Source organism: Ammospiza caudacuta, chromosome 3, assembly GCF_027887145.1.
Source record: "Ammospiza caudacuta isolate bAmmCau1 chromosome 3, bAmmCau1.pri, whole genome shotgun sequence".
In the NCBI taxonomy this organism is placed as follows: Eukaryota; Metazoa; Chordata; class Aves; order Passeriformes; family Passerellidae; genus Ammospiza; species Ammospiza caudacuta.
Genome location: NC_080595.1, coordinates 3,220,459 through 3,235,491, shown reverse-complemented (window position 1 = coordinate 3,235,491; position 15,033 = coordinate 3,220,459). Strand labels below are relative to the sequence as shown.

Sequence of the window (15,033 nt, the reverse complement as noted above, 5' to 3'; positions counted from 1 at the left end):
GTTCCATAGAAACACTTTTCAAAAATTGTTATATTTGACCAAGAAGTGAAAAAAACCCCTCAAACCAACAAACCAACACCCCACCTGAAAAGCGACTGTTACAATTAGAGTGTAATTTGAGTCAGGTGTTTTCAACAGGTGCCCCTCGTTAGGGACAAACCAGTCCTGGGCAGGGTGGGGCTAGGCCAGTGTAATCCTGGTTTTCAGCCTTACCAGACTGCCTTTAGGTATCTAGTTGTGCAGCTAAACTTAGTTAATGAGTTTATAATTAGACTTTATTTTAAAATCACTCTGTAGAGTTTTGCTCCTCAGTTTTCTACAGATGAAATGATGGAAAGCTAGATTTGAGTTTTAGACTTTCTCCAGCTGGCATGAGCTGGTCTTGATCTGAAGCTCCTTTGTCTGCCACCAGTGGATCCACTGAGAACAAAGGCTCTTCTCCAAAGGTAAGTTTGTGTTTTCTGTGGAAGTTTTTCAGAATTGTTTGTTGGTTACACTGTGTGGTGAATATTATTGAAAGATTTATGCTGGGTTTGTATCTGGCTTTGCTTTGGAAATTAAATGCACATCAGTAAAAGCCATGGAGTTAAATATGTCTATTTTTTATGAAGGAAACAAATGTATTGATAAGGCATCAGGAAACAACTTAATGTGGAGGAGAAAAGGAGTTCTCTGTTTCCAAAGTCACCTAAGGATATTATTTTGGTTTTCAACATTTTGAGAATTTCTGAATGTTTTAGCATTGGGATTGGGAAGTGCCAGAAAACAATTCCTTACCTGAGCTCAACTCTTGGGTTTTTTGAATGTAATTTGCTAAATGGTGCTTTGAGATGAGGCAGTGCCCTGTGTTCTAGAGGTGCTGTGGGGCTGAGCCCAGAAGTTTGATGCTTTAGGGCTGTGGCTGATGGAATCCAGGGAGAGAGGAAATGGCCATAATGTGAGTGTGGAGAAGGAGAAGGGGGTGGCTGGCACCAAGTCCTAACATGGTTCCAGTTTTGTAGCTGCAAACTGGGGGCAAATTGATGCTTTCTTTTGACTCTACAGACTGAGGTGAAATGTGTGGATGTTTTTAGCTGGAGTATGTTGGAAGTAGAAAATCTCCTGGTCAAAATAATTGTGGATATTTAGTTTAGAAGGAATTGATTTGTGAGAGGCTCTTGAATAGTCTTAAAGAATAAAAGGTTATGAGGCAATCGTTATTCTCCATATTCACCAAGTGTTGGACAAGAAATAATTGACTTGATTATTAGCAAGGTTGAATTTTTTTTTTTTTTTGTAATTATTTTTAGTGCAGATGTAAACTCCCTAACCACAGGGATGAGCTGCTGAGAGCAATTGTATAACCTTGCAATTAGAAGTGTTAAATAACAAGATGGAAAAACACCTGTTTAAAAATCATGCAGCTACACCTGAACCTGATTCAGGGCCTGAGGATGGACTGCCCAATCTCTCAGGAGCCTTTCCAGCTTGATGCTGCTGTGGTTTTGCAAACAGCCTTCAATTTGTGGTAAAGAAGTTACAACGGTGACTGTTTTCTGCAGCATTTATTTTATTTGTTCACATAGTCCTTAATCCCTGGATTCATTGAAACAAAATCCAAACCTAGCAGGAACTTTTAAGGAAGGATGGTATTTTGCTTGGTTTAAACTTTCTGGGCTGACTGAATTGAGGGAGAGAGAGAAACTGCTGTTCTCAGAATCACTCAACTGGGAACACCTGTGGGTGGCTGCAGGTGGAAGTAAAGACCCACAATCCCAGGCACCAGTTTTTTTGGACCCAGTTCTTGAAAACAGAAATGGGAGAGTCTGAGGTATGTAATCCTAGGAATTTCTTGCACATCCCTGTTTTTCTCTCCTGTTTGAGGTGATGTTTGCTGTTCCTTACGTGGTGAAAGTCTGGATCTCTCTGTTCCCAGCTGAATGTCCCACTCACAGGTCTTGGAAGCCTGATGGAAAGTTGACTTTACTTCTCATGCTGTCCCCTACTGAGCCACCACAAAGCAAAAATATGGTTTAAAATGAGGAAAATCAGGGCTGGAAGTTGCAATTTGTGGTTTTTTTCAGGTGCTATCTTTTCCCAAAAAAACCTTTGTTCCCATGTCTGGAAGAGTTTCTCACTGTTTAAAACAATGGCACAGAATATTTCTTAAACAGTAGGGTGGTGAATGCACTGAAGTTGTGTCCTAGGCTGAGTCAAAGAATCACTTTATGGAGACTATTTCTGCTTCTTGGTTTGTTCTGTTATTTTTCTACCTGTAAAAATAGAATTCAGGCTTCAGGCCAAATGAATTGAGTAGCTGTGTATCATGTTTTGATCACTGTTATTTGTAAATCAATTCAATTTTAAGAGTCAGAAGGTAATTAATGTTGAGCATAAGGAAGTTGGTTCTACAAGGTTTTGGATGTGTTGAAGTATTAGAAATATTTATTATTAAAAAGGAGGGTTAAGAAATTTTTTCACTGCATAAAAATTTGCTTTATTACTTTATTTTTATCCCTTTATTTTATACTGATATATCAGTAGTGATTAATTGTGCTTGATATGGAAAAACCAGCTTTAAAGACTTCATGTATTTTCCAGCTTTATTAGTTTTTTATTCCATGACTGAAATCTTGCTCTAAATGCAGTTTCTCACCTTTTTAATTGGGGGTGAACACCCCACAAATGTTTTAATTTATAAATATGAAACCAAACATTTTGTTTGAAACTGATGGACTTTGTTTATGTTTTCTCATTGGAAACTTTTTCTGAGGCTTTTCTGTTCTCGCAAAAATAATTTGCAAGGTACAAATTCTGTAACAAAGCTGGGAAAAGTTTCATCCCAAGTCCTCTGACCATTACTAATGAAAAAAGCCACAGTCTGTGTTTGCTCTTGTTTGTAGAGAAATTCTGCTGTATTTTGACCTCATTCCCATCTTTCAGCCAAAGCTCTTGGCAAAAGGCACCTTCTGCCTTTGGAACTGCATTGTGAAGTGGGAGCAACATCTCCATAGGCAGCTCTCCATCAGTACAACATGAATATAATTTTTAATAGTCCATTTTATCACTGGTTTTATTTGCAGCCCCACTGGGCCGTAATTAGGGATGATCTGTGCTGCAGTAATTTAGACTCCCAATTTTACCTCATCCTTGGCCCAGCATTCCTCTCCCTTGCCTGTGCTGTGTGTGCTTGAAAGCTCTGGTGAGGAAAGCCAGGAAAGAAAAGAAGATATCCAAGGAGTTCCCAATTAATGTGTGATGCTTACACAGTTGCTTTATTTAAGTGGGTTTTTCCTCCCTTACACTCCCAGAGCTGCCTCTTCCCAAATTTTCTGTCCCATAGCACCTCAGGGCCTAGCTGCAGATGTTGGCTGGTCCCTGCAGCATCTCCCCCCAGTTCCATGTTCTCAAATCTGCTCCCATACCTGTATCAGCTGATCTCTGTTCCAGCAAACAATTCCCTGTTCCAGTTGTTGTTGGCTGCCTGTGTTGGGCTGTGATAGGAGCACTCTTACATCTGTACATGTTAATCTGCCCGTGCTGAGCCGTGCCCCTGGGTGGCCTTGTCATCCACAATCAGTGTCAGCCTTCCTGTGCTTAGTGTTTGGGCTTAAATAATCATATTTTCCTTCCTGGAGACTTTGCTTTGCAGCAGACCATGGAATGTCAAGTGGACGTTATCATTTGTTTGGCCCTGCTCCTGGGGCACCTTAAAAGTTTGGCTGTTTATTGAAAAATCCACTTCCTTTAGGTGAGCAGATAAATTAGTTGTGGGGTTTTTATTTTTTTGCTATCAGAAAATGTGACACCAGGCTTCTTGCATATTGCAGTGACTGAAAAAATAAAGCACTTTGTTAGCTCATGTTTACGATATATCAGTTTAGTTTGGATACAAATTACTTACAAGTCTTTGCTTTGGAGGTGACTGAAAGTCTCATAGTCCCACATTTCAGGGAGGAGGGATATAAAGGCAACAGTTGCTCTCACAATGTTTGCTTATATCCATGGTGTTTCTGTGTTGAAAGATGAAAAAGATAGAAGGGAAGGCACTATTTATGCAATGTAGACTTTCTGTGTACCTGGAGTTATGAATTTGGCTTAAGCAACAGGTGAGGGTTCAGTAATTCTCATTTTATTGATGTGGTTTACACATATTAACCTCTTTTCTAGAGCAGTAATGTTCTAGATGTGCAATTTCTGTTGTGGTTTCTAGAGCCTGGAATAGCTTACAGCAATTCATTGTCCCTAGATTTGAGTCGTAGAGTCTTATTTGATTTGTAGAGCAAATAAGAAGAATAAGAAAAAAGTGCAAAGCAAATAAGAATTTAAAGAAAAAAGTGAGCTTTTATTTGAAAACCTTTGGTTTTTTCCTTAGTTAAGTTTGTTATAGGCTCATGACTGACCTATAGGTAGTTGTTTGTCCTAGAAACCATCATGGCTAGTAAATATATGGAATTTGAAAAAAAAAAAAAATCAAGGTTGTGCTGAAATGAATGTAGTTAAAATTCAGAAAGAGAGATTCCTTAATTAACTTAATAAAATTACTAATGGAAGCATTTTAACTGCTAAATTTAATTTACTTGTCAAGATATCAGGCTACAAAGAGGAGGGAAGAGTGGAAACTCTGCTTTCCATTATGATGTGCTCTATTATAGAATAAATTTGCTTAAAATGAAATATATCACAAAAAGCCATCAATGACATCTTAATTTGGAACAGCCAGTTGAAAAGTAATTAGACTGTGAAGCAATCAGTTCTAGTAAATCAGTGTTTCCCTTTACATAAACATTCGTTTTTGCTATTTATAAATAGGAGAGACTTCCAGAGTCTCAAGTAGCAAGGACTTTGATTGTGTTTCTACTGTATGTGTGTTCTATTTTACATCACAAAACTGTCAAAACAAAAGGAATTGGGGCTTGATTGGGAGTTGATCCAGGGAAACTTCATTTTAACCCTTTAAGAACATGGCTCTGTGGGGCCTCTTGTTCCCACTGACAGAAGTTCAGCTGTGATGGCAGATTGTTTCAAAATTAACCTAAATAATCCACTTCCAGGAAAGTAAAAAACTAGAAACACTGGGAAAAAATTCACTTTAATTTTCACTTTTCTTGTTGTCCATTCTTGCATTTATCTTTCTAAGACCCTTGGTTTGGATGGCCATGAGTGAATCCCAAATTCCAGGAACAGGGTTTGCCTATGGAAAGGCAGCTCAGCACACTTGTTGTGCCTGGAGTTTAAAGTTGGTGTTGTGGGATCTGATCAGTGCCAGGAACTTCTCTCCCAAATGGAGCTGTGTGAATGGAAACTATTAAATTTACTTTTCTGAAGGGGGATGCTTGTGGCAAGGGAAGAAGGAGGAATTCTATGACAGAATCATAGAAGTATTGGAGATAAAGTGGGAAACTTGTATGCTTTAATTTTTACCAAAAAGTTATTAACCTTTTAAACCATACCAGAAAAACAGAGCATGAAGTGAAATTTGAAATTGAACAAAAGAAATTATGTCATACATGGCACAGGACTCCTGGTAGAGCTCAGATCCTCATTGGTGTGAAGGATTTTGGTGTTTTCCTCATGGTAAAATCTTTGAGCTCCACAGATGTGCTGCAGCTCTGGTCTGGGTGCCAACACTGAGGTGGGAACTGCTGCTTCCATTTGGGTCAGTGCTTGGGGCAGGGTCTGTGAATGCTGGAGGCACTTGTGGGTGCTCTGGGAAGAGAGTCAGATCAGCATTAAATGATGTTAGCCAATGTGATGAGAGGAAATACCCCAGGAAGTAAAGCAGGAAAGTGACGCTTGTAGCGAAAACTGAATTCATCAAAGTCCTTTCAGATGGGACTTTCTGCCAAGCAGCCCATGAGTTGAAAGTTTATTTTGTTTTTCATAGTTTAAGAGCCATTTACCTAAGAAATCACAACTGCCACACTTTTCAGAGGCAGATTTTGGCTTTCCCAATCAGGTAAAATAAAGCTCTGCTTGTCTTTGCAGCTGAATTTGACTGGATGTGGTCCCCTCTGCTGTCCCTGTCCCTCACCAGGGCAGCACCTTGGCAGAAATGCCAGTGGCATAACTTAGAGCAGTGCTCAGAAGGCAGCCTGGGGTTAGAGCAGCTTCATGTGCTGCACGCACCTTGGGTGAAACAAAGTCTGCAAGCTCTTTAAGGCCAAACTTATTATTTAGGGTGTACAATTGTAAAGGAAAGTGTTACAGTTTAACATAGGGCTCTTGAGAATGTGCTTTCAGTAAATATGCTGTTTATAAAGCAGCTTTTTAGCAAGAAGCAAGTTTATTATTAATTCTAATTTTACCTCTTTGGTTTTAAATGCATATATTTTTACTGGTGATTTCATAATTTAAGCTGTAGGCATTAGTGGAAATGCAGCATGTTCTGTTAATTGGTGTGAGCATTCTGCTGAAAACTTTTATCATTGAATGCACTTTGGCTTTTCTGTCACTGGGAAATAATTCTTTGATGTGCATCTCTGTATATTTCATAGTGGTATCTGGATCTGCTGGTAGTGCACAGATTTCTTGCCTTTAACCTGTTTTGATCACAAACCCATTAGTCTGGGATCACAAAAATCAAGTTTTTCCTTTAGTTCAGGAAAGCTGTGTTGGTTTCCTTAGTCAGTAGCTGAGCTGCAGCAAGTTTCCCATTTTGGGGGCAATGGTGATGAGTTGCTGCAGCTCCTGGAGCAGGAGAGGCTTTCCTGAGCAGGGAGGATGTGCAGGCAGGCAGGGCTGCCATCCCTAATTGCTGCCTGCTGCAGGGCTGTGCTCTCCAGATCCTCTATTATGGGAAAAAGCTCCAGCTTTAAAGATGAATTGGTGACTGTTCAGTACAGAATCTGCTGTGTCTGGATTGTGCTCTTTGGGAGTTCTCACCTCCTTTTTTCCTTAATAAACTTGCAGGTTATGGTCATTTTTGTTGTCTTCATGGTGCTGTTATGGGGGCAAAAGGCAGCTGCAAGTGCTGTTGTTACCACAACTGCCTGTCTTGTTTCTCCTCTCCTGCTGCCTTTCATTCTTCACAGAGTAATAGGAGAAGGATAAACAGAAGAAAACCCAGTTATATTTTGATGTGAGCACAGTGTGCATCATGACCATGACTTGTGTATCAGAGAGCTTCAGTTTCCTGTTGACTTGGTGGCATGATATTTAACATTCTCTTTTATGATTTTGTTGTTTACAGCAATTTTGTATTTCTGTTTAGCCTAATGATTACAGCAGAGTCCACCCCGGAGAGTTCAGCCTCCAGCCTTTGAAGGCCTCATTTGAACATCTTTGCAACTGCAAGGAATGGCTTGAGGCTGTGCTATTTAACACAAAAGAGAAGAGGAAAAACCTAGTGAAAAAAACCCTCTTATTTTTGTTTGTCCTTATTCTGGATTGTTAATGGCTCTCAGAATATAGGTCAAAGATATGTGGATATGCAGTGAATAAAGACTGGGGCTGGTGCAGCTGTTACTGGAGGGTATGAGGCCCTTTGTCTGAAGGCACTGAGGGTTTAACACAACCTCATCCCTTCCTACCATTCCCATTCCTGCTCCTGCTTGTTCTTTGCTCTGTTGGCTCCCATCACACCAGGCACCCTTCCTCTACAGCTGTTTGTGATCCCCCTCTGAGGGGCACAGAGAATGTGCAGTACAAACACATTTTGCACTCACCTCAGGTAGCTTCCCTCAGTAATTTGCATCCCATGATGGGCTTTGCCTTCCTGGATTCTTCACTCCCATTGAGTAGTTGGTTACTTGGAAGGAAAATTCCATGTATGGGCCAAGGACCTTGAATTGTGGGGTAGAGTCCAGCCCAGTTCCTGTGTCCCAGTGATGTCACCTCCTGTGCTGGGTGTTGAGTGAACTGTCCCCGCCTGTGTGGTGCAAGGGCACTTTATGTTTACAATGGGATATTTGCACAGTGTGTGATTTGTATCCTGATACCTATTTATTTATTTGCACTTCTGTCTGTGCTTGGCATCACTGAGGGTTTAACAAATATGATCCCAATTGGAGCCCTCTGTGTTTGCATCCTGTGGCTGCCCCAGTGATCCCTTACTGAGGCACTCATTTGAGAAGTCAAAATATGAAAGTCTGTTTTTAATACACAATATCATACATTAAGTGATTGTGTTCAGAAATATTGTCATTTAGTGTAAACTTGGTTGTTTTCATTCTTTCCTTCCAACTCGCTCCCTGTTCCTTCATTTTCCTTAGCACAGGTTATAGACTTTATTAATTTGGATATAATGGAAGAACAGGCCAAGGGGAAGCAGCCGCAAGGCAACTTTTAAATGTAAATTATAGCATGGTACATGAACTTGATGGTATAAATCTCATAGCACTTAATAGGTTTGGGACACTAAAATATTGTGTGGGACACAATCCGTGTTGGGAAGTCTCATTTCCCATTGATCTGGATGTAAATATCTTCCTGACTGGAGCTGATTCCCCAGAACCTCAGGTTAATGAGGAAAGTTTCCAGAGAACCACAGTCCTTGGAGCTGTAGTTTGTTTTTGAGTGTGCTGAGTTGGTAGGGTACAAGGTCCAAACTGGATATGTCTGTCCCAGGGATAAAACTAAAGGATTTTTTTAGCAATCTCTGTCCTTTTGGAAGGAGATAAACCATCAATGTCTTTCTCTGCAGGTACTGAATCATGTCCTTACCTTTTGGTCATAATTTAAGCTTCTTTTTCCCCCCAATGAGTATGAATACTTAAAATAGCTTTTAATACATCCACAGAAGGAATTTCATAAATAGACTTTAGCAATCTAATTTGTTGGAGTTTTCTAACTAAATATAATAATCTCATGTGGTTCCAGCACCTTCCTAACGAGCTTGTTACATCACTGGCTGATGACCTTAACTCTGCTGTCTAGGAAGGGAAAATGAAAATAAAAAGGGAAATGAGGTTCCACAGGGAGCAAAGCTGGGGAAGAACAGACTTCTTAAACTGCATGTGGGCAGCATCTCAGTTTCAGGCAGGTCCTGCACTGATAGGTTCCACTGCTATTCCAGAATGTTCCCACTGACACCCTGGGGACAAGGCAGAGTGACACCATGACAAATCTTTCAGGCACGCAGATGATGTCAACCACTATATATATCTAAGTACTTGTTGTTTCTAAGAAAATGAGCTATTTGATGCTTTTTCTGCTGTTTTGGTTGTTGTTCCTAATGTATTAAGTAGCTCTTGAAGCAGCTGCCTTTGTGTGTCTGTGGTCCCCAGGACAGCACTGATGATAATGGCAATAATACTTATCACTTAAATGACATTTTACAAATTCCAAGTGTTGGGCAACAAACATTAATTTGTTCTCACAAGAGCCTGGCTGTGAAGTAAGTGCGTGCTGTTATTCCCTGGTGGCACAGAGGGAATCAAAAGCAGAGAGGTAAATCCTTCAGGGAGTCACCAGCACTCAGGCAGGAGCTGAGGCTGGTGACTTTGTGCTTCCCAGCTTGTGTCAGAGCATGCACTGCCTCAGCCACAGCTTTAAAATGTGCTCCTGAATCCACAGAAAAGAACTTGGCACGTTGGTTCTACTGTGCTTGCACCTTCAGGTGCAGCTTACAGGGCTGTGGCAGAGATTCACATGGAAACTGCTCCTGTGCCCCAGTCACAAACCCAAATTTTGCTGTTAAACTATTCTTTAACACCATTCTTTGGGAATGCTCAGAGGTGTGGTAGGAAGAAGGAGGCAGAGAGAAAGCTGAGGTGTCAGTGTGGTGAAATTATCCACACACAGGTCAAAATGGACTTTTTTTTTTAATTCAGAGATGCTATACCAGATGTTCAGACTGCTGTACTAGCAATGTCTCCTGATGGTGCTGGGAAGGGTGAAATCATAGGTCACAATCAAATCAAAACCATAGCAGAATGGTTTGGGTTGGAAGAGACTTTAAAGCCCATCTTGTTCCAGCCCCTCTGGTGTGGGCAGAGACACCTTCCACTGCCCAGGGTGCTCCAAGCCCAGCCTGGCCTTGCACCCTTCCAGGAATGGGGCAGCCACAGCTCCTCTGGGCAGCCTGTGCCAGGGCTTCACCACCCCCACAGGGAAGACTTTTTTCTTACTATCCAACCTAAACCTGTCCTCTGTCAGTCAGAATCCATTCCCCCTTGTCCTGTCACTCCATCCCTTGTAATCCCCCTCCCTCTTTCTTGTAGGCTCCCTTCAGGTACTGGAAGAGTACAGTTGTGTCGCCCCACCCCAAAGCCTTCACTTTTCCAGGCTGAACAAAATTTGGGGATCTTTCCTATCTGTCCTAGATTGTCATGGAGGCACTTCTAGAGCTGTTTTGATCACTCTGTGCCTCTGATTGCAGTACTTGGGTTGAGTGAATTACTGGAGTACACCATTCACAAGTCCCTCCTGTTCCCGAATTCCTGGTTGTAAGCTTCTCTCGGAAGTCACCAGCGGTTTATTTCCAAGGAAGTTGTCACACCAGGACAGTGATGGTGCTCTGTGGCCCTGTGGCAGCTATTCCTGTATCCTGGTAACAGCCAGACAGAGCCAGGGCTCCAGTGTTTGGTAGGCTCTGGGTCTATTTATATGTTGAGATCCCCTCACAGAAATTTTGCAGTCTGTAATAAAATCATGTTTAATAAACTGTTTCTAACTGTCTTTCACTGCTGTTGTATCTTAAAATAGTTTTTATTGATCAGCAGATGCAGTATCTCTGAATATTCTTAGGGACAGTAAATGTCCCTTCTGTCTTTTGGTGACCCTGTAGATCACATATTAACAGCTCAAGTTCTGCATTTTTTGCTGGAAAACACATTTCTGAGCAGGATATTTTGCATGTCACAAATCCAGAGCTTGAATGTCCACCTACAAGTGGGAACTGTCCCTGCCTGTGGCAGAGGGTTGGAACTGGATGAGTTTTAAGGTCTCTCCCAAATGAAACCATTCCATGATAATCCCAAATCACCTTTCCAGGGCACTGCTCATATCTGCATTTAAGATGTTATGGATTAGATCAGTGGAGCCAAACTGACACTGCTTTGAATGTTTCTCTGGCTTTCCCAGGTTCTGTTCTGCAATTGTTCCTTCATTTTTGTGCTGTGGGTATTGGCAGCTGCTTTGACTGAAAGCTGAAAATAGCAGTTCCTCACAGGTATTTTAAAGTTAGGTACTCTGAAAATATATAATAAATTAATTTATCTTTGAATTCCATACTTTTTGTTGTAGTTTTCCATGCATTCTCAGTTAACTGCTTGTGCAAAGCCAGAAGGGGAAGCTCAGAACTGTAAGCAGCTTCCTGGCTCTTTGAAACAATTTGAGGGACAAGGCAATGGATTGAAGCCCAATGTGAGTGCTGCTCACAGTAAAGGCAGTTGTGGAGATATTTGTCTCTCTTTTTATGAGTAGCCAAAGGATCATCAGTAAACATGATTAAATTCAAAAAGCTGTGAAGAAGAGGTACTCGTGTGTGTGTGAAGTCAATAATTGCAACAAACCCGTATTGTCTTGCAATTACAAAGGTGCTTGTGTGGTCCATGTTGGTATTTGATTAAGGAGAGAGGAAAAAGCCAAATACCTTCAAAAAACTCAGCAGAATCTGTGTTCTGAATGTACTTGAGTGAATCTAAATAGTGAAACACACATGACAAATAGAAATCATGTAGTGCTTGGAGACCTCTACAACCTCAAATCATTACTCACAATTTATTTGCTTTTCTCTCTGTAAATCAAAACTTTATTGTTTGAAGATATTTATGGCATTCAATTTCCTATTTTTTTTAGTGGGGCTGTAGGAAAAAAGTGAACAGTTTCAGTGCTTTGCCTTTGCCTTTCTCCTCATTTTAGTGTGTGTTGTAGCACATGGAAATCTGTGCAGGTGCATAAAGAAAATAACATGTAGTTCTTAATCTTTCATCCACCCAAATTTTGCCTTTTCCTTTTTTAGTTATGTTCCCATCTTTATTCTCTTTGCCCATCTTCCTGTGCTCCTGTTGTTTCTCTTTAAATTTTTGCTTCTTGCTTCTTTTTTTCCCCTTCCTCTTTCACAGTCTTGTGTTCCTGGAGGTGAAACTCTGACACACTAAAGCAATGTGCCATTTCATTCCCCAATTTTTATGAATCTCTTAATTTTGTGCTCTGAGTGCAGGTGCTGTTTTCTGATGAGGTGAAGAATTGGTAGGGGAAAATACAGTTAGCAGTGATTAATACCCAGTGAAAAATAAAATGTGAGAGAGGGGTGAAAAATGCCAATAATGAGCAGGATCACAAAACCAGGGAATGAAGTGGTCCATTGATTTTAGTGTGTCACCCTTTTGTTTCCAGAAATGCAGGTTATAACTCCCAGTGCAGGTTGGTGATAAAAGGGGATTTGATCTCATCCTAGTGCCTGGGTGAGTCCCTGGTTTGTGGCTGTGACACAGTTGGGTGTGGGTGACACTTCTTGTTCAGGAAACAGAATTGTGGGACAGCTTGAGGATGGGATGTGGAGCTGCCCCTGCTGCCTCATACAGGGAAATACCCCCTGGAATTCTGCAGGAGTTGGACTTCTGACTTGCACAGACCCTGCATTTACAATTTAAATAAAATCAGTTGCATTCTGCTCTGGTATTAAACAGAATTCTGGAGACTAAGCTCAAGCATTCACAGCAATGAGAATTCCTGAGATGCCAATCAAATGTTAATCTGTATTAAAGGTGAGACAGCCACCATGTCACACCATATTAATCATTGCTTTGTACACAATCTCAAACACAAAAGTGAATCAGATCAGTCCAGCTCTTAAATTTCTTCAGTTTTTTCAAAATAGGACCAAATCAGTAAAAAGTAAAAAAAACACAGTCATAACCATCACCTCATAACTCACTGGTATCTGTGTCATCTCAATTAGAATTTAAACTGAATTTTGGAGAGTGTAAGGCCAACAGCACTCCCTGTGAAAGAACAGCAGTGCTTCCAAACATTCAAAAGCTGCAGATGAGCTGCATTGCTTATGTTTGCTGCCTTGAAGTTTTGAAAAATTCCCTTTCTTTGGCTCTGCAGTGTCACACTTGAAAATATTCAGGTTGGGTTTGTTGTTCGTTACATAAAAAATTAATGATCTTGAAAGTATTATCATGTTTGTTTTAAAGAAACTATTTCCTACGCTTTAATTAAAAGTTATAATTCACCATCTTTTGACCAAGTTATCTTAAATCTTAATCTTATTGGTAATGGGTACTGGGTCAGATTCAGAGAGAAATACAATCCTTACTTAATGCAAACAGTAAAAATATCAGCATTTGTAGAGATATGGTTGAGTTCAATTCATGTGCTGTACTAACTCTGCCTGTTAATTAGAAATATTCTCCTACTTATGCAAGAATACTGGGGGAAAAGGGCATTCTCTTCCTCGTTAGATATTCCATGGGAATCACAAATGGACAAAACCAGGCATAATATGATGACTGTTTTGTTATTAAAGCACTTTAATAAGGTTAATGCATCCATATGAATAGTTTTCAAAATAAGTTTCTGTAGTTTTGAAGGTATGCTCTGGTCTAGTACAGTAATAAAGAATTTCCATGTGGGGAAATAGCCAACCTTTTAATTTTGGTGTGCAGAGTTCTCCTTTATTTTCCATTTATAAAAAGCCAATGAAATGCACAGTTCAAGATGCCTATGGAAGTAATTCTCCTTATTCTCCTTGCATTCTGGTTAAAAGCTGGCTTATTGTGCTGTATCTGAGGAAAAAGTGAGAAAATACTGACTTGATATGCAAAACAGGGAGTGAAAAGTAAAAATAAAATATGGACCGTAAAGGACAATTTATGCCTTGCTAAAATGTAGAGTTAAGTACTTTTTTTCTGCTCTGACTTTTCATAAAGGAGAGCTGAAGCTGCACTGCAAGTCAAAAGGTTTCTAAAAGAAAAGAGAAAATCTTTCTGCATTGAAAACTGAAGCAAGTGGGACCTTATCTATATGCATTACTTTGATTTCAAATTATTTTTAGCATGGCTTTTATTGTACTCATTGTTACGTACATAAATCTTTAAAGTAATACGTTTTGTAAGAAATGGTCATAAAAATTTACAGCCAGTAACTTTTCCCCTGTCCCTTACAATGATATTCTACTAAAACCATTAAATGGTTCTCATTAATGCCCTTTAAATGATTGTGTAATGACCCACAATCGCTTGTAAGTGAACAACCATTAAAGAATTACCAGTTCTTAGCATGCTTTTAAGTACAGTTTAAATACATGGGAGGTAACGTACAATATATTAGAAAAAGTATTAAATTTGAAATGGTAAAAACAGGATGGCTACAAAAGGAAGGAGTGGGTGGGAAACCTCTCCCATGCTGACCACAGCCCTCAGAGAACAGTCCAGCAGCGTTCCTTGTTGCACGTTGCCAGCAATGCATCCGTATTTATTTGTTCTCTACAATCACTTGGGTTTATGAGCCTGATATTGAAGTGATTTATAAGGAGCGAAATGACACCGCGAGGGTGATTTCCATACAAATATGCTGAAATCCAAATCACATCCCTCCCTAATGGCTGTTATTGGGGAGCGTGACCCACCTGGTGCTTGCAGAGGGCAGCTCTGCTCCGAGCCCAAAGACAGGAGGAGAAATCATCACTTCAGGGGTTGCAATATGAGAGAGGGACATCCCTGCACACAGCTGACCTTGAGAAATCCCAGGAATGTTCAGATCTGGGTGCGAAGAAACGCGAGTGATTGAAAAGATGTTTTTAATAAAGAGCATTTATTTAATGGGGAGTCAGAGGCACTTTGCAGCATCTTGCCACTGCAGTTCCAGCCTAACCCATTGCTGTGATCCCACCTGGGATGAGGGAGCTGCAGTGGCAGCTCTGTGGGTTGAAGGGGGCACTTTGCAAATGGGCCCTTCCCTGTAATCACAGCACTGCCAAAAGCTAAATGTCTTTCACAGCTTGGGAAGGGCCCTTGAGGTTTGGAGGCTGTGGGGACAGCCCACACCCAATGGATGCTCTCACACCCAGGCTGCTGGCTGGAGGAAACCATATTCAGCAATATTTGGCAGCTGCTCCATGCAGCAGAGTTGCTTTCTGAACTCCAGTCCTTGTACTGCAGA

The 15,033-nt window shown here is 40.6% G+C and overlaps 1 long non-coding RNA gene across 1 annotated transcript in view; it reads left to right on the top strand.

Moving 5' to 3' along the window:
• Positions 1 to 234: 234 nt before the first annotated feature.
• The window catches only part of LOC131556296 (uncharacterized), a 183,822-nt gene continuing 169,023 nt past the window's right edge, over positions 235 to 15,033 (top strand). The window contains exon 1 of the long non-coding RNA XR_009274595.1: positions 235 to 446. This is a non-coding gene — a long non-coding RNA (uncharacterized LOC131556296). The remainder of the gene's footprint in view (positions 447 to 15,033) is intronic.